The sequence below is a fragment of the Lissotriton helveticus genome, chromosome 11 (genome assembly GCF_964261635.1).
Source record: "Lissotriton helveticus chromosome 11, aLisHel1.1, whole genome shotgun sequence".
NCBI classification, from domain to species: domain Eukaryota; kingdom Metazoa; phylum Chordata; class Amphibia; order Caudata; family Salamandridae; genus Lissotriton; species Lissotriton helveticus.
In genome coordinates this window covers 411835917-411862678 of record NC_136072.1, presented here as the reverse complement: position 1 = coordinate 411862678, position 26762 = coordinate 411835917, and the positions used below count along the sequence as shown (strand labels likewise).

The 26762-nt window shown below is 45.9% G+C and overlaps 1 protein-coding gene and 1 long non-coding RNA gene across 2 annotated transcripts in view; one reads left to right on the top strand and one right to left on the bottom strand.

Annotated features, from left to right (window-relative positions):
• The window catches only part of NCK1 (NCK adaptor protein 1), a 722331-nt gene that overhangs the window by 17711 nt on the left and 677858 nt on the right, over positions 1-26762 (top strand). The window lies entirely within an intron of this gene.
• Positions 5654-24829, bottom strand: LOC144792724 (uncharacterized). Its single transcript, XR_013602615.1, has 3 exons — positions 24746-24829; positions 16391-16520; positions 5654-5868 (listed from the first exon to the last, which is right to left on the bottom strand). It is a non-coding gene; the product is annotated as an uncharacterized LOC144792724 (long non-coding RNA).

Genomic DNA, 26762 nt, shown 5'->3' with positions numbered 1-26762 from the left:
ACGTAAGAATCAAGTCGATGTGCCTATATTGCTAAAATATTGAATGTCATTCATGGATGATTGTGAGATTCGGTATTTTGAGTTAAGTACTCATAGGTCTTAATGGTATACTCATTTTAACAGGTTGATTCAACCTCCGTTCATATGAGGTCAGTAACTACAAATCTTGAATATGGTTATATTTCACTACTTTGAAACTTAAGCAATTTATGATTATAATAAAATGATCTGACATTAATAAGAACAAAATGAAGATCTTGCTTTAACTGCATAAAAGTTACCATAGCTAAGTACTGGAGAGTACATTTTCTACACTTTTAGTATCAGTTGATTTTTAATGCTCCTGTAGTTGGATACACTCGTCATTGTTTAACATGTTTGGAAAGCTATATATGTTCATGGCTTTTTTTAATGTTCTTGATCCACATACATTTGCAATTGTTTTATATGCTTCAAGTGCCCAATACTTTCATGATTTTTAGGTCGAGCCTGCAACAGCGCTTGCGCTGTTCTGGCGAAGACTTCATGTAAGGGCTTTTAAAAACTTACCTAACAATCGCACACGCTTGTGCGTATGCTTTTTGTTATGTCCCACGCTATTGGCTTTTACATGTGTCTTTTTAACAAAGACAGCACGCAATTGGCCAAAGGCGGGTGCCCATGGCCTATTGGGTTGCGGTTACCCGCATGGGCGCCATGTGTTTTGAATTATCGTGCACAGATGCGTGTGTGATAATTCAAAACACATGTCTCGGTGTGGCATACGCGCGCACTGGCTTGTTTGGGTTGGTGTTTGCCTTGAATCCTGCTCCTCGTGGATAACAAATCGTTGTACGGTTTTCACCAAATGTCCTCCTTGTTGTGCATCACTGAGAAACGAGCAATGTGCATTTCAAGGTTACGCTTCAGCTTCCGTGTAACCAGTTTGTGCTTTTAATACCGAATAAAGGGCTGGAAATCCGGTTGACCCGTTACACATGGTTTCTACTGGATTAAAAATCTGCATTTTTTACACGGTATCCGGGCTTGTTATATATTAAAAAAGGACTATTCCCCATGCTTAATTTTTATGTCGGTATGAAACAAATGTGCCTGTTTTGGATGAAGAACAACAAGCGGGCACAGGAGTTCAGTTTGACCCTTTTCTTAAATGGTCTAGGTGCCGGCAGAATTCTTAAGTAACCAGCACCCTATCCATTTAACCCATGCGCCAAGCTCGTTTGTCTCTGAAAAACATTGTAATGTTTGAGCGTGAGACGCCAATACTTTGAGTAAACAAGCATACCGCTGTTTCTTGGCTCTGAGAAGCTCTTGGGAGCGGGCACGCATGTCTGGGGCTAGATAAAGACCTTGTATAGAATAGCTCATGTTTTAAATGCAACATTCTGCAGTTGATATAGCAGCTGTGAGGTTTGTAACATGACTTCTTGCACCCAATCTTAAACGAGAAGTGCTGAGCTGTTCACTCTTATTGGATTCATGTACTCCCCCTTGTTGTCCTGTGAACGGAAGCGCTGTTTTGAACCCGGAAGTGATACTGCCAGTTCCTTTACTCCTTTGAATGAATTCTGGCGGAGTCATCGAAGGTCCGGAGGGGCAGCACAATTTGAAGAATCCCTAAGAAACAGTCTGTTGTACGCTGGTAAGAGACAAAATAACCTTCATATGTTGCTCACCGAGTCGCACGCATTATCACTTCCTGATACTGACAGTTGCACTACTTCTATAACTGTGGTTGCGCTATACCCCTCGCCGCCCGGTTTTGAGACCAATGTCTGCCACCTCTTAGTTTTGCAGTTATCTTTCTGTTTGTTACCACAGGGGCTGCAGCTAAAACAGGGTTTCCGTGTCCCCTTCCCTTCCCTCCCCTCCTCTCTATTTCCCACGTGGGAGAATACATGCTGACTCCTGACCCCCCTCTTGTGTTGAAATACTTCCATTTCTTTTTGAAAAGCCATATGTAAACTCATTCTTTTAATTACAATTGGACGTTAAACATGCAGTAGGAAGTTATACCCAACATTAAGTGCTATTTGTGCATTTGTGAGTGGCCCAAATGCAATTTATGCACTTGCGAGATAGTCTATTAGATGTTGGTGCAAAAGTGCACTGGCCCTAGTATAATCTTTAAGATCTGGGATGTCTGGTAATAATTGCACCACGAGAAATGCAATCTATAAACCCTTCCAGAATCTAGCAAGGTGGCACAATCATATCTCACCGTCTCCTCACCAGTGATATAAACTGCTTTTATAACAAAAATGTCAATTTTATTTCATTTAAAGCACAAAAATAGTACATTGAAACAGTGATAAAGTAACAGATTATTACAAAAATTGCAAAGGATTACTATTACTCCCTGAGGTTGCTTCATTCACCGTCAGTGTAAATGCAATTTACCAATTTGCAAATTACGTCTTCTTGATCCAAATGCAGTAAGTGGGCTGTGTACTTTGGACTTCATATAACTAGTAGAACAAGCATTGGCATAGCCAATAGGTCTTGCCTTTGGGACCTTAGAAATGTTTAGCCATGCAACAGTTGATGATTTTTTTTTTTTTTTTTTTTTTTTGCAAGGGTGAAATAAATGAAGAGTCTAGGCATGGCAATCTGTTTCTCCATTACCTTCCTCCTAAATAGTGTTGTTAGGAGTCTACATATTAGTTCCGTGTTTACAATATGTTGTTTTTCAGCAGAATTTAGCTTTATACAAGTAAACATGTATAATTGTATGGAATTGTAAACTAATATTTATGGGAGATCGACCTCGAGAAGAAACCATTCCCAAGAATTGTCCATTGCTTTACAGATGGTTGGACCTTCCCATGTTTGGCCTGGTGGGGGTAATATGGTGATGAGGGGCTGGATTGGTTTTGGGTAAGCGCTGGATCACACAAGAAGAGGCAGCAGGGCTCGAAAAATCATTAAAAATGCACTAGACCTGCAGGTCTAGTAACCTACAAAATCTCCTCGACCTAACTGAAATGCACTTGACCTCTGATTCAAGCTGAGAAATTGTGACAAGTTAACAAGATTTAAAAGCATTTTTATTGCTCATTTACTTTGTGAGCAATAAAGATGCCTTTAAATGTTGCTCTCTTGTCACATTTTCCCTGCTTTCAGAGGCAGAGGTCAAGTGTCAGTTTGTATTCCTACTTGCCAAAAAGTGCGAGTAGGTCCCAAAAATAGCTGGTCCTGAATTATTCTGACTCGCAAATACGAGAGGTCGAGTGAATTTTTTCGAGCCCTGGCAGGTCATTTCTTTTGCAACATTTTCCTTGCTTTAATTACTCGGAAAGGTACTTCTCAGAAGTTGTTGTATTCTTAGTTTATGTTTTGAGAAACTCATACATTGGATCACAAAACAGAAGCTTTGTGCACAGAAACGGAGTACAGATTTGCAGAAGCAATGCCCGAATTAACTGAATCTCAGTTTGCGCATTGGGGTATGGGACTGAAAAGGAGGTGTTGATTGGCAGCCCTCTATCTAGCAGGGTTGTAATGAAAGTGCTTATTGGTGGGGTATGTAAAAAAGTTCAATAGATTGTCTGGAAGCATGCTCAATGGTAGATGTTGCTTTTTTGTAAGCCAATAGCCATCCTACTTGATCCCAGTATTGGGAGGTGGTGGTCTGTTTTGAGATAGTGAAAGCTTTAGGGCTTCAAATTTGTATTTGGGTTTACGAACAAAAAAATGTTGATACAATCTATTGTCCTATTTTTAGGTCATTGAACAATCTTTCAGGTTTGTGGAGTGTGGGGAGTGATGATCCCAGTTTCTGCGCGTTCTGTCCTGCAACTTTGTTTGTTGAGATTACGATTCCCACGCACAAGTTGAAAAGTCTGCTTAGGTTTCTGGCTGATTAGGAAGTTGCGAGATTGATTTGAGTACAGCATTTCAGAGGGTGCATGGCACCCTATAATGCTTCCTGTCAGCACAACAGTGCCTGAAATGGGTGGCTTTTCTGTCTCTTCTGGGTAGACACCCTGGAGGTTCAACAATGCCTATAACTAAGTGCCCATCCCACACCATAATGGACCCACTGAAGCACATCAACTGTGGTTTCATGTATGGCTTTGTCTATTCTCACTTTCTGTAACGTTTGTACTTCCGTGCATTAACAGTGGCATTCAGTGCGCTGTACGTTCACCACTTCCTTAGACTTCGCCAATATGTCGCATACAGACCAGACCACAAATGACACCCTTTCATCCCCCCTGAAGGATGCTTAGGAAACGGATAGAACTCCTTTCTCTTCACGACTTCGCCAAAACTATAAAGGGCTATATTAATAATGCAACCAGTGAGATCGATATACACACCAATTCAGTTAATTGTGCTGTGGGTGCAAGTATGTAGGATATCAGTCATAGGGGAGTTCAGCCTTAAATACAGTTTCACCTGGAATAATTAAATGAATGAACAGCTGAAGCATGTGTAGCAATTCTTTAAGTAAACTGGCTTAATGCTCTTCAGTCTCTCGAGAGAATGAAGTACAAGTAGAGTGTTGACAGTTATAAAACGCACTGTACAAGTGACATTCGTGCCTATGCTGTGAACGATTTTCTGTCATAGCCTGACCTCTCATGATAGTAAATAACAACCAAAGTCATGTTTTACGTCTTTGGAGCATGCCAGAGTGCTTTATCGTTAGTTAGCAATGAAATATACTTATAATGTCTTTAGATTTACATTGTTTTACACTTTTGTAAACAATTCTTGAAGTTGTTATAAGTTGGATGTTTCCCAACAAGAGATTGTGTATGCCTGTGTGGGCTCGTGGCGCATATGAACTATCATCAGAGTGTTTCAGACGTTTTTTTCTTTTGTTAACATTTTTGTGATTTTTATTATCACTTTACTCAATGTTGCCCCTGCCAGCTGATGTCCTTTCTCATTCTTCCCCTTCTTCTCGTTTCTCGTCCCTGTAATGTTCCTGTTCTTCTCCCCTTCCAAGGCCAGTCACCAGTAGGTTAGAGGTCCCCGGGACAAACCACACAATAGTATTATCAGTAGGTGTTCTCTGTTTTTCTCTGTTTTAGTGCTTGCCCACCACCTTTTTCCTGAGAGATGATTTACTCTGTGGTTCTTTCCTCATCACTTGTGCACTTCTCCCTTCCCTCATCCCACCCCACACTGTGAGGTGCTCTCCCTCTCTTACTCCCCATATCATCCTCATCATCACCACCACCACCACAATTGAATGAATTTGCAAAAGTGACACATGCCTGTAGCCACAGCCATGGAGGAGGTACCCGAAGCGTCCCTCTGCCTCTCTGCACTGCTGGGTTTGTAATCCCTATCCCACGAGGTCTGCTCCTCGCCTCCGCCTTTGCTGCTGCCACCCTCTCCTTTGGTCACTTTGTTGGGGTCGCTCTCTGTGTCGTCGCCTGCTGCACTCCACTCAGTCTCTTCCTGGTCATGCTCCGCCTCAGTTACCGTCTCTCTCTCTCTCCATCTGGGTCTCTCCACCCAGTTTTTGCCTCTGCACTCCTTTTCCATTCTCCTGCTTGTGTTTCAGCTGTTGTCCTCCAGTGGCGCTTCGTTGTCCAACCCTGTAAAGACTAGACCGGCATGAAAAATTTCCTAGTTGCCATGAAGGAAAGTTTCAATTCTATTAAGGATGTGGAGGCAAGGGTTATGCAGTCCTTTCTTCACTTTTATTAATTAGCAGGTTCAAAGGTAAAATCATTAACACTTGCACAAAACTACATCTCCCGTGAACCTTAGGGAGCAACCTTGGTAACCAATTGTTCAATCCAGACACAGTCCAACATTCTACAAATCACATAATGAAACGTAGTCCTTCCTCTTCTTCACTGGCGGAAGTTATGCGCGTTATCCTTCATTCCGTCTTTGACTCCGAGCCTAAGAAGATATGTGGAGAAACGTTAGAGATTCCCAAATATAACCCAGAATTAGGTATGAGCAGATGTTATAATGCCAGAAAAAAATCATATAGATAAAAGTCATTATGGTAACTAACCAACTTCTTATTAGTGAAGTACAACCTTCAGGAACATTTATATAGTGCAACAGTTGTCATATAAAGGAAAAAACATTGCATTCAGAATCATGAACCCAAGTATTGCATTTGCAGTTAGTTAATATCAATAATACTTCTCTATACAACAGGTCTCTAGTTCGTGAGAGTGCAGTACTGTGTAGACTTAAACGCCCCTATTTATATTCCAGGGAGGGACCAGTCCTCCGCATTCATGATATTCTCCAGTCTGCCCCCTACCTGGACAGCCTTGGAGGCCATAGCTCCCCTGGTGGAATGAGCTCCGAAATCGCTGATGCCAATACTGGCTTCTGCCATAACCCATCTCACCCATCGGAAATGGTCGGAGATGACACAGTCTTGTAAGGCTTTTTGATGGCAATCAGGAGTTGCCGTTCTCCCGGAGGACAAACCTCCAATGTCATGTCCTCATATGGTCTAAGGCATCTAACCACATACAGCTTAGGTTTCTTGGGAAAGGCTGGGTAAGATACCGACCTGGTCGTCTTTGTACTCCTGAAGATATTCAAGGTGACCCCTTCCGGGGTAAAAATTCTAGCTGAGAGGTCTAAAGCTTTTACGTCCCAAGCTCTCTTGCAAGAGATGAGGCAGAGCAACATAGCCAACTTCGCTGAGATCGCCTTCCTGGAAAGGTATTGATTGTCCTGCCAGTAGGTCAGCAAACATAGAACCAGATTAGCGTCCCACAAGCCCGCGTACCGGGGCTCTGGGGGACGGGACATCCTGTTGCTCTTGAGGAGCTTACTTACCACGGGTGTTACGCCACCGGAGCATTATTCACTTGAGAATGGCCCGCCGAGATAGCCAACCTGAAGGAGTTGATGGAACAATATGCCATGGCTTCCTGAAACAGTTCTACCAGGAAGTTCACGACATCTGTAACGCTAGTGTCCATGGGATCCAGGTGTTTCGCCGCACACCAACAAACCCATCATCTCCAAGCCGATTTGTACCTCTTGGTAGTTCCTAGGGCCCACACCAGCTGGATGAGGTATTTAGCTCCTTGCAAAAGTCTGAGGTCCTACCAGCATCTCCTAAAATCCGCCATGCCATGAGGTGAAGAAGGCCCTCTAGGACCAGGGGATGGGGCTGGCCCAGGGGATCTGTCAAGATCTCTGCAACAGTTGGGAGCCAAAATGGCGAGGCCCAAGCAAGTTCCATAGGGAAGGGAACCACGCTTGTGAGCACCATATCTGAGTGATCAGTACCAGGGGGGCCCGTTGATGTCTAGCATGGGCCGCCACCTGCTGGATAAAAGAACTGTGAGAATTCATAGGCTTGAGTCACCGGCCATTCCTGTAGGAAGGCGTCCACCACTTCTGGGTCCGGTGTCCAGCTGACATAGCGTGGGAGCTGCGAGTTCCATCAGGATGCAAAGAGGTACACATGGCTCGGACCCCACACTGACATGAGAGCTTGAAATACTGCTGGGCAGAGCCTCCAATCGCTGGCGCCCTGAGGAATCTGGAGTTCCAGTCTGCCACCGAGTTCAACGACCCCGGTAGGTATTCCGCTGTCACCGATATTTGACACTGGAGGCAGTAGCGCCAGAAATCCTTTGCGAGTTCCGCCAGCGCTCGAGAGCGGGTACCGCCCAACCGTTTGAGATACTGCACCGCTGTGGTGTTGTCCATCCTCAACAGAACACAGCAGGAGATCCTGTCCTTAGTAAGGGCTCTAATAGCAACGAGCCCACCAGAAATTTGAGGCCCTTGACGTGTAGAGAGAGTTTCTCTTCCGTCCACCTGCCTCCCATGGCGATCGAGCCGCACATGGCGAATCAGTCCAGACAGCTGGCATCCGACTCTAGCAACTGATCTGTACGGGATCGGAATATTGCTCTCCCGTACCAGGCTTCCATATGGTCTATCCACCATTGCATCTCTGTCTTGGCCTCCGGTCTCAGAGTAAATAGCTCCAAATAGGTAAGGCCTCTCAGAAGGTGGGCTGCCTTCAACCTCTGGAGTGCAAGGTAGTGCAATGGACCCGGGAAAATGGCTTGTATCGAGGATGATAATAACTCAACAGTCCTGGCCAGTTGGCACAAGGAAATACTGTCCCTCCGAATTAGCCCAGATAGGTCATAGTTTACTGGGGCGCCAGATCCGACTTCTGTTGGTTTATGACAAATCCCAAGTCTTTAAGGAGGTGAACGGTGGTGTTCAGATGGGCCAAAAGGCGATTCTGTGACTGATCCATCAACAGGATATCTTCCAGGTAGATGATCAACCTGATGCCCAGGGTCCGAAGATACTCCATTACTGGCTTGAGTAGTTTTGTGAAGCACCACGGTGCTGAAGATAGACCGAATGGGAGAGTCCGGAACTCTAATATTGGTCCTCTCCACTCGAATTGGAGGTACCTGCAATGAGGTGAGTAGATGGGGACTGTCAGACAGGCAGGCATCCTTGTGGTCCAGGCGTTCCAGCCAATCGTCCTGAAGTAGCATGTCCCTGAGGAGGTGGATACCCTCCATCTTGAAGTGGCGATATACTACTCACTTGTTGAAGGACCTGAGGTTTATCACTTGCCGGAAGCCTCCATCCCTTTCCTCTATTTGGAACAAGTTGCTTAGGAAACCCCCGGGATGCAGATGGGAAAGGCATATGGAATTTTTGGAGAGCAGTTCCTATCCCTCTTGGTCTATTAGGGACATCTCATGGGCGGTGAAGGTTAGAGGACGGGCCCTTGCTTTATGTCACCGGGTTCTGTAGAATTCTATGTGATACCCCTGGCCGGTCTCCAGTACCCATGGGTCTGCCGTTATCTCTGCCCACTTGTGAGCGCAAGCGCGTACCCCCCCAACCGGAGAGATGCTGCAAGAATCTACCTTACCGCTGTATACATTGTTGTATCCATGAGATCGGTTGTGTTTATCTCGGCCGACACAGCTTAAAGGGTAGAAGGAGCCTTGATGACAATCATGCCAGCCATTATTCATCCTCGCCTGGGCTCTATTAGGGCCTTGGTGGGACTGGCAGCCAAAAGAGCTACCCCTACCTCTTCCAGCCCCTTCAAAAGCCCTCACGGGAAAGATTTTTTTCATCGAAGACTGGGCTTTGTCTAGGGCCGGGAACTTGGCAACAAACTTCCCAAGCTCTTTAACGAAGGGGTCGCTGAAAAGTCCCCCCCCAGTTTGGAATCAATTTTGATCAACAAGGAACGGCGACATTCCGCTGAGAGGGCGCAGTTGGCGTTGCAGAGGAGGCAGATCGCCCTCTGCGCCCAGCCAGCGACATCGTCCGTGGGCAGGAAATTCCCTGACTGACTGGCCTGTTCCGCTAGCTCGATGATCTTAGCCAGGGCCTACCCATCCTGGAGCTTGTCCTGACACGCTCGCCGAGACCTGTTTTCCCTTTTTTGGATCATTCCTGTATTCGGAGAAGAAAGTACGTAATTTAGGGTCGATCAGTGGGGTCGCTGTCACACTATCACCCAGGGATGGTGTGGGACATTCCACCCGTAGGCACGTTCTAACGTCTTTGCTGAGGGGTTAGCTGATTTTTCTCGCCACGTAGTCTGCCACTTTCTTCTCCCGGATCCACTCTGCAGAGCATGGATGGTGAAGCCCCTCTGGGTCAAACATGTCGCTATGGGTAGTGTCCCCCTCTAGTGAGTCTGAACCAGTGGAATGCGGGCACCAGAATATACCAGAGTCTTGGGCCTCATCAGAGGAGGCTTTGTCATCCTCAAGATCACCCTTCCCCCAAATCGGGAAACTCCCTCCTGGGGGTCGAAGTCTGTTGTGTCATCGTCGCTCATTATCCCGGGTGTTTCCTCCTCTGGATAGGGCTTGTTCTTTAACTTGTGCGCACTGTTATGGAAGACTTCAGCCAGACTGCTAAAGCCTTCCAGGTCCCCCGCGTCACCTTTGTAGGCCTTGCGTGTGGGGATGACATCACCCCACTAGGCCCAGCCCCCCATCTCCCAGTGTACCAATGCCCTTGTACACCTGGGCCGGCAGCTTGGCAACAGTTTCCTACAGAGGGGCAAGCGCCTGAGATATAGCCTGGGTAAGGAACCTGTCCACCTCTGCTGGAATGCTTTGATGAGGGGGACAAACCTCCTCCTGTGCAAGAGGGTGCATAGTCATGGTCTCTTTGTGACTGCATATGTATTCAAGAGGTGAGAGCACCAAGAACAAAATGCCCTGTAATAATATATGTGGGCAGCCCCCTCGCTGGTGCTCTAAGTGGCCCAAGATTGGACTATTGGTTACCATGGTTGCTCCCTAAGGTTCATGGGAGATGTTGTTTTGTGCAAGTGTTCTGTATTTTTTTCACCTTTTGAATCAGCTAATTAATAAAAGTGAATAAAGGACTGCATAATCCTCGCCTCCGGTCCTGACATAGACTTGCTCCGTCGGGCCCCCGTAGAGCATGGTGGCGGTCATCTTGGAATTCCCGCTTGCTTCTTGAGGTCTTTCACACCCTGGTAGCTTGTTTTTTGCTTTAATTTGTGCGTTGAAAACCCATGTTATGTTCACTGAGAGGATCGAAAACTCTTTTGTGGGATAGTGCTGGGCCATCTTTATTTCCTACTCGATGCATTCCAAAGGTTTCGTCAAGGCTAAGTAAGGGCTTAGTGACTGAGGTGTTGTTGCGGTGAGCAGATAGTGTCATCAGGGTTTTTCGTCTGTGCAGATGTGACCGCAACCTCCGTGGAACTAGATGGACATTGGGAGCAGCGTCAATAGGGTCTGCTTGTGTTTGGCAAGTCTGTAGGAAATCTAGAATGCCAGTTTTGGGCTTAAAACAAAGGCAAAAGGGATATGTTTGTTTAGAACTTAGGAGCTGCTTGTATTCCTCTCTAAAGTGGACAACATGAATTGAAAGGCAGGGGAGAGATCCTCGAAGAGCGGTGCAAGTGGCTGTCAGATGTTATTCTTGTAAACTTCAAAATTGCTCCCAGCCTGTCAATGTTTTGTTTTCATTAAACTGTTCCATGTTGCCCTTTGTCATATCATCGTTATTGCGTTCCTTTACTCGTATGCATTAAATTAAAGACAGTGCTACTGTGAAATGGCACAGTTATGTGTGTCTTTCTGTCCCAGATCTTTTATACAGTGGCCTGGCTTATAGAGTGACAAGTTAACCGATTGCTAGGTGTGTTTTTGTTAGAAGTAGGGGATCAGGTGATATGAAGTAATTGTAGCATCTCTTTTATTTCATGGAAAGTGAACCCTTGGTTACCAACTTTTGAAATGTGGCTACTGATGCCATTTGCGAAGATTAGCTTTGTCCCCTCATACAACACCAGATTACCTCAAGTACCTAAGTAGCACATAAAACCTATCACCTCTGAAGTAAAGAAGTCTTTCTGTAGATTCTCCTAGCCATTACCTCTTTAACAGTACAGGGTACCTTGTAAGAAGAAAGATCATTAGGTGTTGTTCGTCTCCCTTTGATAAAAATGGAATGGTGGAGTCTGTCATTTAAAAAAAAAAAGTTTTTTTATGGTTTCAAAGTATTTTATTGAGTTTTGATACAGGTACATTCGCATTTCTGCTACAGGGTACAAGTTCCTGTTTTTTATTTTTATTGACACGAGTGTGGAGCGGCTACTGGTGTTTCACTAACAGACAATCCTCAGTTTTTCTGGAGTGACTAGGTCAAATATTTCCCAGTATTTACAGATATAATCCCTGTGGCTAATGCTGTAAGATGATGTTGTTGGATGCACATGGCACCTGCTTTGGTGTCTTGCATGAGAATGGAACCCCTTGGCCTGCAGCTCCTGTTCCTCAATGCTCCTGTATGAAATCGGGGAGCTGGAGGTCATTGGCCAGGCCTAAAGGAATGTCAAAGTGTTCCCGTTCTCCTTTAGTTATATTTTCTGACATGGAACAATCGCCCAAAAGATGTTCCCACATAATTAAAAAAACACACACAAAAAAAAGTGCCATCGGAAGGAGCAATCCTCTTTTTCATCAGGGATAAATTCAGACTCCTGGACTGTCGCAGTTCCCCAATACTGGTTTCTTTGTCATTGCTAGTTCTGATACCGATGTAAAATAAGTAAATAAAAAATGGATCTAGAATTTCCCACTCAGTCAGCCAACCCTGCACACCTCAAACCTGAGCCCTCCATCTAGCCTTGCTGGATCTTCTCAGGATTTCTCCTGCACTTACAAGTCACTTCTCAAATATGGGTCTGATCCTGTGGCCTTGCATGACTAGGACTCCGCCTGAATTCATCCTCCTTAGACTCCGCCTTTGGAGCCATCAATGAGGTCTGGGCCATCCAGGGAGTCGTTTTCATGTTTTCAATGCCACATATGCTGCCCTGGAAGCCCTCAAAGTCAGCCTATGCAGTACTTCAAACGATCTGCATTCTGTAAATCCAGATGGACACTTCTCCAGAAGAGAATATTCACTACCTCATGGGCCTCTGTCAGAGAAAGTTTCTCCATTCACTTCAGTGATGAGAAAAGCAGCAGGAAAAGTAGAGAAGACTCCCCAACACAACTTGCACCTGGGAGGCCAAATCTGTGATAATGTGATGAGAGATGTGATGACCCTGCGATGTCACCTGGAATGATAAACTAACATTTTAACTGAAACAGTGCAGCCTTCTTCTGTATTTTCAGAACTTCTGATGCCTTTTAAAGGGTCTTTTTTGAAGTCCTGGTACAAGTCTTTGTTTTGATCTGCAGTCCACAGACAAATTGCCAGCTGTTACATGCCTGCCGAATGTGATCTGAAATTTTTGTTGTGTTATCTCCGACCAGACCGCGTAGTAGTCCAATCCCGATCTACTAAATTAAATTCAAACACGTTTGCTATGACCCAGAAGAGAAGTCCAAGGGGCTCCAAGCTGTGGGACAAAAATCCTTGATTTTGGCAGTCTTCATTGCAACTCAGTTAATGCTAGATGTCTGTGGGGGCATGTCCACACAGGGTATTGCCAGACCTGTTCATCTATTTCCCTTTTCACATGAAGAAATCCTTTTTCAAATCTGGTCAGAGGTAGTTTGAATGCTTCAAAACAAATCCTCAAGTGTAATCTAGATTCTGCACCGTGTCTTTTTATGAAGGTGCTGGCAGTTGTGGCAGCTTCATAATGTAGACCAGGAGGTCATCGTTTTTGTACTTGGATGACTGGCTAGTGATGGGGCTTGTGAAGAAACCTTTTCTTGGTACTATGATTCTTCTCTGCTTCTTGGGCGTTACCATCAAAGCTTAGAAGTCTCGTATCACTCTCGCACATATGCTAACCTTTGATGCAGTGCTGGACACAAAACCCATGAACCCCTTTCCTTCTTCTCTGATTGTTGCTGATATTTGTGATATGGTTCAGATGTTTCTGACTTCAACAGAGATCCTGGTTCTGCAAATCCTAAACCTGCTAGGTCCGATAGCCTTGTGCATCTTGTTGGTGATGTACGTCAGAGGCAAATCAGAGCCCTTAACTGGTCTCTGAGGAAGCAATCACTCCAGCACAAAGGGAGCCTTTCAGCTTGGGAGCATATCTTCAATTTAGTTCTGCACTGGTCAACGTGCCTCTCTAATCTGTTCATGTGTTGTCTCTTGAACCCTCCTAGGTGCAGGCTACCATGTTATAGGTGCCTCCTTGTTGGACGTTATGGCCATCAGTGGCATGACCTGTGGTCGAAGCAGTTGGCGCATAGCCTTGCATCATATCCCATGTGTTGAATCTCTCAATTGGTCAAGACTATTGCTGCTTATTGCTCCTCGCTGTAGCTGTGCAGATTCTGTGTGCCTCCACTTATAAAAGCACTCTTTTTGGTATGTGTCCAGTGTGCCCCCATTAAATAGCAGCATCTGTACCAGTTATAATACGTTGCTCCTTAATATAGAACCATGGACGGTCTCATTTTGTGTCTTGGTATCAAAGTTTTGTAACAAGGGAAAGACTTGAAGCGGATCTCTCCCCCCCCCCCCCCCCCCCCCATATATTGTCTCCGTGAAATTGAAATATCCCCTGGCACCCTGTTTATTTTCTGACCTTCATTGTCCCACTATGGCGGGAATGTGTTGTTCTCATGAAGAAAAATGTAAGAACCTTGTACTCTCTTTACATTTTTATTTTAAATAATGCCTTTCCTTGTTGAAAGTAGATGTGGGTGAAGAAGTTGCCAGATTCCTTATATTACATTTTAATTTTTTTCTTCGATCGCAAGTACCAAGGAAAAGCGCCTCCTACCATCGCCTGCGTATGGCTTTCTGGGAAGAGCATGTGAAAGTATATAGTGCTTCATTTTAAATGGAACTGGTTTATAATAGATGGCGTTACTCTTTACACAGACGCTTTTTCAACACAAGAATACTGGCTTGGTCATAATTTTTTTAATATATATGAATGTTAGACCCAATCTGACCCTCTGGAACTCTTCATCTTTGCACACTGCAAAGATAACCCATTCAGTTGTGCTGCAAAGATTAGTACATGTAACCTGTAGGCCACACGTTCAATTTACAACCGGTCCAATCAACTATTTATCCTTCCAATGTCAGTAGAGAAGGCATTTTTGAGTTGCATTGTAGTAACACATAATTGAACGACAAAGAGATCAGGTGTTCGTTCTCCCTCGTCTAAAAGGCCACTGACAAAAATGTATGCTTCTTTTTCTAACAATAGAAAATTTTAAAGCATGCTTTCTTCGTAGCATTTGGAATGTACCTCCTATAAACCGGACTTATTGTTATGTTGATTAATTTGTCTCAGTCAGCCAAATGTTTTGTACTTTCTATTCTAATGAACACGCCAGATCAGGGCATGGAAATCCCTCCTCGTCTGCCATAACTGAATCCCTCTTCAGTGGCTGACGACCTTGGCGCCTCTTTTGTTCCCTTTGTGGCATGAGGCGTGCAATGTTGCCCCTCACACGTTTGTCCAACTTCAGCATCCAATTTCTTCTCGTCCGGTAAGTAGAAGCCTCGGGCTGCTTCTAGCTCGTAACTCTATGTGTGGTTGCGGACTCCAGGGACAGATTCCTGTCTTTGTAACCAGGAAGTAGCATATTTTTGTTCTTCGAATCCACTGACGGCTGCCTTTTTTCTGTGCCTTTGGCAATACGTTCTTTCTCTCTCTCTCTGTCTCTCGAGCTTACGAAACAATTTAATATTTCTAGAAATCTACAGGTTGTAGGCAAGCCAAAGATTATGCATCAAAACGCTACTTTTCCTCTGTGGCATCCATGTGGTTCACTGTACATTTTTAGGACATTTAAAGGGCATTCCCCGGATTGTTGTCATTTGGCCCATAGAGGTGCGGACAACGGCTTGCTTGGAAGGCCATAATGGAGGCTTAGCTTCCATGCTGAAGGACGGGATCTTGTGTGATGCATGAAGGCTGTGGATGTCGATATGCCCCGGGTCAGCGGTTTGACTGTCTTTCAAGTCTATCTTAGAAGGCTGCTGAGCCTTCAGAGTCGTGTCATTGGTGCAGTCGCATTACATCAGGCCCCCAGTTTTTCCATTTTTGGTTGAGTTACTTCCGGTGGTGGCCATGCGCTGACTTTGCTACCTGGAGCAATGATGAGCCTATGGACTTGTTTTGGTACTTCACAGGCACTGTCCATATGGAAGAGATGTATGCCAGAGGTAAATCAGAGCCCTTCACTGGTCTCATATATAGGTTATAGCTGAGCAAAACGATAAAGTGTAGTGGCAGTAATAGTGCATAGAAGGCATTGATTGTATATTTCCTTACGTTTGCTTATTACATCCCCAATAAAAGGGTAAATGCCACACAACTTCACTTACGTCCCACTGCCACTGACCAGCTGGTCTACACTGGGCGTAGCAGTGACACACTGACTTTAGTAGTACACTGCTTGGATGCCCATATGTGCGTCCACATGGTCACCTCCGTTAGGTCAAACACCATTGACCAACAAACTGGTATATTTAATAGGAAAATACTGTAACTGTAATAGGGAAACGGATACGTGGAATGTTTTAAACAGGGAAATGGAAAGCCTGCCATTGGAACATGAAGTTCGGCTTGGGGGTGGGGTGGGGGGGTGAGGTTCAGAAGGATTGAAAATCTCAGACACAAGAGAGTTAGACTGTGGAAAGGAGTCATGGATTTACAGTTGCAGAAGGGATGACCCAATGTTCACCTGATTACAAATTCCAATTTGTATGTAAATTCTATATGGATTTGGTAAGTACTGAACACACTACCCAGTGTTGACACATGCACTGATGTTGAAAACATTGCCAAACCAAACTGTCTTGTGTCTAACGCAATCACCCTAGTGATCTGGATGTTTAGGAAGATTTAAAAAAACAAAAAGCACCTCAATGGAGCTTCACCAAAGACGAACTCGCAGCCAGTGAGCACATGATCCACTGCCAAGATATAGAGACATGTTGAAGACAACCTGACCCAACTCACCTGCTTGACCCCACCTTGGGGGAAATCCTTCACTTCACAACCCACAGCACAGGCCTCTGGAAACACCTACTTAGCTGGTGGTGTAGTGTGCATGACTTGCCTACTCCCTTTCATCTCCCATCTGACTCGCCTAAAAAACAAAAAATTATTGGTGAGTACTCCCACAAGTCAGGATGGCGTTTTCTCTCCGGCTCATAGTGCTTATGCATATAGTGCATCTGGTTACTTGGGCTGATGTCACACTCCTCATTTCCCAGCATTGTAGAATATTTAAAAGGTTATAGGAAAAGTATGCCCCGGGATGGTGAATCACAGTTTCAACAGAATCCCTGTCTCTTTTGAGGCTTGGCCTAGAGACCACTTTAGTTGACTCCCCAGCCTCATGTAATAAATAAATAAATAAATAAATACATAAATAAAAGCAAAATACACAGAAGGGCTTTGGTTCAGCCCTCTTCATCTATTGGTCTGATGTGCTGCCCTTTGTATTTTGTTTCCGCCCACCACATATTACAGACTACAGAATACAGAATACCGCATGGAGCAGTGAGTTAGCCCACTTCAGGCATTGGCTCATTTGCACTTTGCCTGATCACATGTGCACATGAGCTTAAAAAAAAGCACACATTATGGCTAGGGTCGGTGGGCTAATATTGTACTTTGCCAGTGTTTGTTCCATTCCATTCTATAGCCTGTTCTATCATCCTTGTGTGTTAAAGCTATACCTTAATGTTACAGTAATTCGAAGCCAATCTTATGTTTTCCTTGTGCAAATAAAAAACATATTTTCCTGTGATGTGATTTAAAAGAAAAAAGAGCTTCTATATTTGTTCTAGGTTCCGCAAGCTAGGAAGCACCCACTCAGTTCTATTAAAATATAGAAGCAATTAATTTTAATTAGAGATTTTTAGAGCAAGCCTATGGCGATCATGTTTAGACAGGGGACATGTTTTTTTAGTTCTGTGTTTTGACAGCTCAGCTGTCAATTATACCTCTTACCAACAATATACATAGAGTGGGCTAAGGGTCGTCTGCCTCTTCCAACTGTTGGCATTCTCCAACCATCTTCTTTCAACCATTGAGACTTTGTCCGTCAACTGTTGGCTCAGGGCAGTGGAGTATTCACCTGTTACCGTTTGTTTGGTTGGGTTTATCCTTCCACTTCCACTCGAGTCCTTGCATTGAATTGAAGAGGGGGTACTTTACAAAAATAGCACTGTCTTTCCTGTCCTTCTGACTCCTTCCCCAGTGCTTCTTTTAATGTGCTGACACTGCATGTGTTAGCACATTAAACTTGCCCTTTACCCCTTGGCTCAGACAAGTCGAGTATTCATCTATGACCTAATGCTATTGGCTGTTTGGATGTATTTTGTTTTTTGCATCCGCTGGAATACTTGCTTTGAACTTCACGATGGAGCACTACTTTACAACAATAGCAATTTTTCCTTTCCTGATGGTTCTCACCCATGTGTCTCGCTTTAATGTTCTAATGTATTCTTTGGCGCATTAGGCACATACCTATTGGCTTTGCCATTGCTTATGTTTCTTCTTATTTGTTTGACTTATGGTTCCAATAAAAAAATTAACCCTTTAACTGCTGGGCCTTATTCTCCTCCAGTGCGGTGCCCTTTTTTGGCTATTTGGGATAGTTCGCACCTAGGCTTCCATAACTTTATGTCCACATAAGGTATCCATGCCAAATTTGCCTCCTTTTTCCAACATCATGGGGATTCTACAGGTACACAGGGTTTGTGGATTTCCCTGAAGGGGGCCGACAAAATAGCCAAAATACAGCTAAATGTTTGGCGGGGGGCGACACTGGACAAAAGTGCTGCAGATGAAAGTGTCTGTTTTTTCCCCCCTGCAAATGGAATCAACAAGGGGTTTGCAGTGCTAAAATCACCATCTTCCCAGCATTCAGGAACAGGCAGACTTCAATCAGAAAAACATTTTTCATCACAGTTTTGGCATTTTACTGGAAGATAGACCATTTTCCCTATTTCTTGTGCTTTCAGCCTCCTTCCAGTTAGTGGTGGAAATGGGTGTGCAATCCATAGATGATCCTGGAAAGCTATACATTACTGAAAACTAGACACATTTCTGAATACAGCAAGGGGTCATTTGTGTATATCCTTCAAGGTTTTCCTATTTTTAGTCCTGTGCTCGGTGGCCACCTAGGGAAACCTAAATTTCTGAAAACTAGACACTTGGAGAAGTCGGGGAGGTGTGGCTTGTGTGGGTCCCCCAAAGTTTTCTTACCCAGAATCCCTGCAAACCTCAAATTTAGATTTAAAAAATTAAATGTTCTTCATATTTCTGTGTGGAATCAACACACCGAAACAAACTTCCTACCATCCAGCGTTCCCCTCAGTCTCCCGATAAAAATGATCCTCTAAATGGCTGCTGAGTCTGGCACCAAAAACGCAGGTGCCACCCTTCAAAACCAGGGTGTTTTGTGATAGATAACTTTAATGTGCCCACAATACATTTTGGGCCCTTCCCTGTCCCGGGCACTTGGCCCACCCACACATGTTAGGTTCCATTTTTATCGGGAACACAGGGTGGTAGGACATTTCTGCCGGCCTGGTCAACCCACATAAGTCCCACACAGAAATGTGAGGAAAAAATGTTTTTGTCCATGAATACAATTTACAAGGACTTCTCAGTAAGTAAACCTTGTGGGAGCCAATCAAAACATACCACATATCCTCTCAGTGACTAGTTTCTAAAAAGATGTGTGGGCAGAAGGTGTTGACTACAGAGAGAGTATGCACTGATGGTGAAAAGCAAAAAAAACACTAACACAATATTGCACACCCATCCACTAGTAAGTCGCAGGCCTACTGGTTGGATTTGGCACGAGGTAAATTGTTCATAAAAAACTTTATTCACCAATGACGTTACGAAATAAAGACTGGAAAAGTCATTGTCAATAATTTCAACATCATATCAGAGCACCACTGACTTATAGTTTGTGAGCTGTAAAGCTGCGGCAAGGCACCAACTGCTTTACAGTCCATTCACACCCCTTTTGTGTGTTACATACAGAAAACCATTCACGCTCCCAGCCATTGTTCCAACACGGTACAACACTTAAATTTACAAACCGCACCATTCAAGGGCCCATCACTCTTATACACCAACAGGACTAACACACCAATCACACCACCAAGCACCGAAACACCAAACAACTGACAAACATACCTCAAGTAAGTCAATACACATACTGGCTACCAGCCCCCAATACACCACCAGTACATGCACCCCGCCAGCCAAGCGTCCGTCCACGCACACCAGCAGCCAAGCCAGTCAAGCGTCGGTCAGACGCACACCGCCAGGCAAGCGTCGGTCCACGCACACCGCCAGGCAAGCGTCGGTCCACGCACACCGCCAGGCAAGCGTCGGTCCACGCACACCGCGAGGCAAGCGTCGGTCCACGCACACCGCGAGGCAAGCGTCGGTCCACGCACACCGCGAGGCAAGCGTCGGTCCACGCACACCGCGAGGCAAGCGTCGGTCCACGCACACCGCGAGGCAAGCGTCGGTCCACGCACACCGCGAGGCAAGCGTCGGTCCACGCACACCGCGAGGCAAGCGTCGGTCCACGCACACCGCGAGGCAAGCGTCGGTCCACGCACACCGCGAGGCAAGCGTCGGTCCACGCACACCGCCAGGCAAGCGTCGGTCCACGCACACCGCGAGGCAAGCGTCGGTCCACGCACACCGCCAGGCAAGCGTCGGTCCACGCACACCGCCAGGCAAGCGTCGGTCCCCGCACACCGCCAGGCAAGCGTCGGTCCCCGCACACCGCCAGGCAAGCGTCGGTCCCCGCACACCGCCAGGCAAGCGTCGGTCCCCGCACACCGCCAGGCAAGCGTCGGTCCCCGCACACCGCCAGGCAAGCGTCGGTCCCCGCACACCGCCAGTCAAGCGTCGGTCCCCGCACACCGCCAGGCAAGCGTCGGTCCCCGCACACCGCCAGGCAAGCGTCGGTCCCCGCACACCGCCAGGCAAGCGTCGGTCCCCGCACACCGCCCGGCAAGCGTCGGTCCCCGCACACCGCCAGGCAAGCGTCGGTCCCCGCACACCGCCAGTCAAGCGTCGGTCCCCGCACACCGCCAGGCAAGCGTCGGTCCCCGCACACCGCCAGGCAAGCGTCTGTCCACGCACACCGCCAGCCAAGCGTCGGTCCACGCACACCGCGAGGCAAGCGTCGGTCCACGCACACCGCGAGGCAAGCGTCGGTCCACGCACACCGCGAGGCAAGCGTCGGTCCACGCACACCGCGAGGCAAGCGTCGGTCCACGCACACCGCGAGGCAAGCGTCGGTCCACGCACACCGCGAGGCAAGCGTCGGTCCACGCACACCGCGAGGCAAGCGTCGGTCCACGCACACCGCGAGGCAAGCGTCGGTCCACGCACACCGCGAGGCAAGCGTCGGTCCACGCACACCGCGAGGCAAGCGTCGGTCCACGCACACCGCCAGGCAAGCGTCGGTCCCCGCACACCGCCAGGCAAGCGTCGGTCCCCGCACACCGCCAGGCAAGCGTCGGTCCCCGCACACCGCCAGGCAAGCGTCGGTCCCCGCACACCGCCAGGCAAGCGTCGGTCCCCGCACACCGCCAGGCAAGCGTCGGTCCCCGCACACCGCCAGGCAAGCGTCGGTCCCCGCACACCGCCAGTCAAGCGTCGGTCCCCGCACACCGCCAGGCAAGCGTCGGTCCCCGCACACCGCCAGGCAAGCGTCGGTCCCCGCACACCGCCAGGCAAGCGTCGGTCCCCGCACACCGCCCGGCAAGCGTCGGTCCCCGCACACCGCCAGGCAAGCGTCGGTCCCCGCACACCGCCAGTCAAGCGTCGGTCCCCGCACACCGCCAGGCAAGCGTCGGTCCCCGCACACCGCCAGGCAAGCGTCTGTCCACACACACCGCCAGCCAAGCGTTAGTCCACACACACCGCCAGCCAAGCGTTAGTCCACACACACCGCCAGCCAAGCGTTAGTCCACACACACCGCCAGCCAAGCGTTAGTCCACACACACTGCCAGCCAAGCGTTAGTCCACACACACAGCCCTCACAATCGCGCTCCCAGGGAAAACACATTGTTAAAAAAAAGACGCCACGCAGTGGACGGGGGTTGGCTGGTAAACCATGAGGGCCAGCCCCACCTAAACATTGGTCCCTGGTGGCCTAGTGGTATTCCTGCTCGTGGATTGTGCCATGAGCACAATACACAAGCAGGAATAGGTTTGTGAGAGGCATTGCTGGAAAGGGGAGACTCTCCCCTTTCCAACAATGTAACCCACAAACATGGGGAGGCATCCTAATTGGCGGAAACTCCACTAGACCAGGCAGCAGCGCGCTTACCTGCCTGCTTCTCTGCTCCGGTGGGGGTTTGTGACGCCAGTGCGCTGTGAGGTGCGCTGTAGTCCTAGATGGGCAGGAGGGGGCTCAAGGGCAGAAGTGATTCTGCATCTGCACTCTTTAGGGAAAAACATATATCTCGCTCCATATACTTTTAGAGCTGGATAGATATCAGTTTATTTATTTATTTATATGTGTGTGGTTTCCCTGGGTGCTGATCTCAGCCCCCAGGGAAACCACACTTGTATAAAAAAAAAAGTGGCCACCACAGGGGGTGAGCCTTTGACCAGGAGGGGCGACCCCCTGCCAGTTTTATCCTGGGGAGTGATCGTGCTGACCTAGTGGAAAACCATTGATTTGAAAATATATAATATATATGTGCCAACTAATGGGGGCCTGGCCCACTTGCATGAGGGGTTACCCCCATACATATTCCCTGCTGTCTAAGGTCGTTTCCTGGCCGTGGATCGTGGCACACGACCAGGAAACTGTGTCAGAAAGGCATTGTTGAAAAGGGAAGAGACTCCCCTTTCCAACCTTGCCTCCCTGATATCTGGGGAGGCATTGCAGCACCCCCAAACCCCACTGATGATGACCAAGCAAGCTCTTAGCTGGAGTCTTCTCCATCGCCCGTTTGTGATGTGTGTCATCACAGATTGGTAGGTGGATGGTCGGGGAGATGCGCAAAAGCAATTCCGCGTCTCCCTGGGTTTTAAAAAAAAAAAGAAAAGAAACCTGCGGTTCTTTGCACCAGAGGATTTTGAGAAGGCCTCCCTGGTTTCGGCCAGTGGCTGTTTCACGCTCCAGGGAGGTAGTGCGTGTGTTGGCCATTGGCAAACACACACGCTTAAGGGGTTAAACAACTCACCAGCTTTCCAAGGCCAGACCAATTGGTTTGTCAAGCTTGATTTTGCATACTGGCTTAGCCATGTGTATACTCCATCACTTTTATTCACATATACAATTGTATTGTATTTGGTTATGTTTTACGGACAAATTTCCCAATAACCCTATGTAAACTTGCATTTGAAAAACAAATATGTTCAGCACATGTTTAGATTTCAATTTGCCCTTTACAAAGCTGCACTTTTTAGAGTGAAAACCATTGTCGCAGTGTGGAGTTTAATGTGCCGATTCACTGATTAATTTACTTTTATGTGTTGAAGAAGTTCAGGTAAGGATACTGCTTGGCCGATAAGACTGATGAGTGACAGCTGCCGTTCCTCCTCAGATCATTGCGGTTAGTCATATTTGGCTAGCCTGAATGTCCTCTTCTTTTACGAGGACTCCAGACATGACCACTTTTCATAGTCTTTCCTGTACCCTCCATCACCAAATAGTTAAGAATTTTAGTTTTTTCCAAGCATGAATTAATTTTTTGGGACTGCACTTGTGTTCTCAGTTACGGTTTCTGTTCTCGGGTTCAATTTCCCATCAGCTCACTGCCTTTCATGTTTCCTTTTGGTCCACATTAGGAGAAGCGGGATTTTCCCCACGTTTTACTTGTCACAGTGGTTAGGTGTAAGACGGACTTTGTAATGGGCACAAAGTTAAATCTGTAACCAGATGATTTTACTTCCTAAGTAGCAATTTTATGAAAACTAATGAGAGTTTAACAAACACCTTTGCAGTGTTGGCACCTCAGTAAGGCAGGGTTGTAGTTTAGTGGCAACGTTTGTACATTGCCAGATTGAGGGATGCTTGTCAGGTGGAGCATGGTTAATATACCATGGTGCTATTTGCCTCAGACAGTGGATTTACAAACAATATTTCAAACACCCATATTAGTACATTTCTTTAAATGTGTGAGCATTTTAGTAAAAGTTTATAGCTATTACTGCCATTTAGAACATTTAAAGTTTATAGCTGAACGCAAAAATAATTTTAAGCGAAGCTTATTCTTGGACTGTAAACTTCCATAGGTTTTAGAAGAAAAAACAAGCAGATAGTTTACTAATCAGTTTGAACAAAAGCAACGTCTTTTGGATGTGCCAAGCCAAGGTACGTTTGGAAGATGAAAAACGAACTCAAAATGTGCAATTGTATTATGCTTATCTTGGAGTGAAGTTGCTTCTAAACTAAATTGGTCATCACATGAGGAGAAGCTAAGTAACAGATCTATGATAGCTATGCAAGCCCTCGTGCGTTTCTCGAGAAAATTATGGTGGGGGTTAATTGGTTCTAGAATTACTGTTGAAGTAGACGAAATTATTCCTGTACTTCTAGCCAGTTTGGATACATTATTCATCAAACGAAAACCCTTCATTTAAAACCTTGGATCCCTATTTTAAGTCTGATTCAATCGCCCTGAAATGTATAATAAATGAAAATCTAAGTTTATCATCCGGAAAATGATTCGTAATGACCTATGATGAGTTAAAAGACTTATTCAAATACAGTAACCTTCCATTGATACTCTCGCTTGTAACAATGACAAAGCAGGCACGGAAACTCTTAATATAGGGAAGTATAAATTCAGCATTTTCTCTCGCTTTCAAAAGGTCTGTAACTACATATACAAAATCACGAAATACGGAAAACTCATACAAACCAAAAAAGCTCACAAATTAAAACAAAACATTCCCTATATGTAGATTGCTCTGAATCCCTCTTTTGCAGTTTGAAGGGTCTTGGTTACAACCTACCTGCAGGGAAGGAAAATGCTATTTATTTAGTGTCAAGGAGAGACAGAGCACCTTCTATGCTTGTCCCCCTGACTGCTGGACATAAGGAGAAAGTTCCTAAGACCTATAATCGGGGAAAGTGGAGTTCGGCTACCCTCTTCTATTTCAGTAGACCGACAAATAGGTATATTGATTTTGCAATAACATTTTAAGGTTTTGCCTATAACCAGCTTGCAAAATCTCTTGTAACCCGCAAAAAAATCTTAAAAGGAGCTTAGTCTGCCTATTATATACATTTACTAATTATTGGTTTGGTTACCATGTCACTTTCTTTTTCTTTTTTTGTGTTGGTCAGCATCTCATCCTACCTCCAGCTTCCTGCTCGGCTTCACGTCTTCGTTCTTGCTGTGGAGCTTGGACTAAGTATTGCTTCCGGCACCCTTTGTCCTTCCACTGGGCTCTCACTTGTAACATACTTCATTAAAAAAAATTTACTTTCCACTGTCCGCATTCTGTTCGTTGCTTGCCCCTCCCTTCCACCACCTCTCTTCCGTCGCTGCATGCCCTCTTCCCCACCCCATCGCTTATTGCCTCCCTCCTACCTCCATCATTATTCTTTTTATATAGCACGAAGTCTACTGGAACGACTTGGAGAGCTTTAAATGAGCTCCAGTTACATTACGCAAGGACACATTAATTTTCACAGGCACGGGGAGATTGAGTGATTAGCCCAGGATCACAGGATGTTGAGCCGATACTCGAACCTGGTTTCCCAGCTGCAGATTCAGCATCGCTGGCCGTAACGCCTCATCCTCTACATGCTCAGTGTTCCAGCTAGCTACACTTTGACACGTTGGTAACTGCAATGGGCATATGTTCAAGAATATAAACTGCATATTAAGTATAGAGAAAATAACAATTTTAACTTGTTTGTATGTGCAATTTTGTTTTTTACTTTCCAGCGTCTGTATTCTGTTACTTGATTGCCCGTTCCTACCACCATCTCACTTCCGTTTCAGCATTCTCTTCCCCATTTGTTGCTGGCCCGTCTCTCCCACCACCTCATTCCTGGTACTGCCTGCCTCTTCCCCACCCAGCATAGCTTGTTTTAAATAGCACAAAATCGACCGGAAAGACTTTGAGCGTATTACATGCGTACCAGTTACAATACTCAAGGACACATTCTTTTTTACAGGCACACGGAGATTAAGTGATGTGCCTAGAATCGCAGGATTTTGTGCTGGTGCCGATACTCGAATCTGGTTCTCCAGCTCCAATGTCTGCAGCGCTGTCCATAACGCCACAGCCCCTCCATGCTCAGTGTTCCAGCTAGCTACACATTGACACACTGATAACTGTAATTGGCATGTGTTCAAGAATATAAACTGCATAATAAGTATAGGGAAAATAACCATTTTAACTTGTTTATACGTGCATAGCTTAAAGTAATTTTTTTTTACAATATATGAAACGGTCTGACCAAGTCATATCGCTTCATCTTTTTTTACTTTAAGGTATGTTGCACAGCAGCTCGCACCGCTGTGCAACATTTAAAAAAAATACAAAGCTAAAAGATAGGCGAAACAGAATGTTTGTTAACTCTATTAGTCAGTTTATGAATTGTCAAAATAGTTTTGCTCTTTTAGGAAGTTTTCACAGTAACTTCTTTATTTGGGAATCTTTTTAGTATTATGACTTTATTGTTGTAATTGGTTTTAATTAATGTAGGAGAGTAGGGTCTGCTATCCTATGGTCACCCCAAATTTTTGCTTTTTGCTTCACTGGTTTTAGACAACTGAGGCTGTGGGCCTGCTAATCAGACCCCCAGCCTGCTGCTCTCTCTCTAAATTATTGATACATGTGCTATAGGTACATACCACAATTGGAAATGGACTCCTTGTCAGCCCCTGTACCATGCACTATAGGTGCCCAGGGCATAGGTGCCACCAAGGCCTACCAGGGGCTGCAGCATATCTTTTGCCACCCCTGGCTGGTTCTTAAATTGACACAACTGGCTGATCACTCAGCTGGGGCAAGGTGGTGTAATCACCCCTTGCTTAGATATAGTATACCTATATCTAAACCTATATCTGGACACATATAAACCTGTGAGCCACTCCTATGGAAGGCCTCATCAATCCTGGAGGCAGAGTGCGTGGTTTAATGTGAGCTGGAGCTCTAGCATGAGCTGAGCCTGTCTGCAGCCGTCGGGAACAAATCCCTAAGCTGTTTCAGGATAATGCATACCATATACTCTTAATTGCATTATAATCCTCGCGGTTATATAGCAACTCTGGTTTGGCTTTATCAAAACATGTCGTGTAAGGTGTCATACGATTTGGAAAACTATCCCCTCGCCAGTTCTGGCGACGGGGATAGCATTCC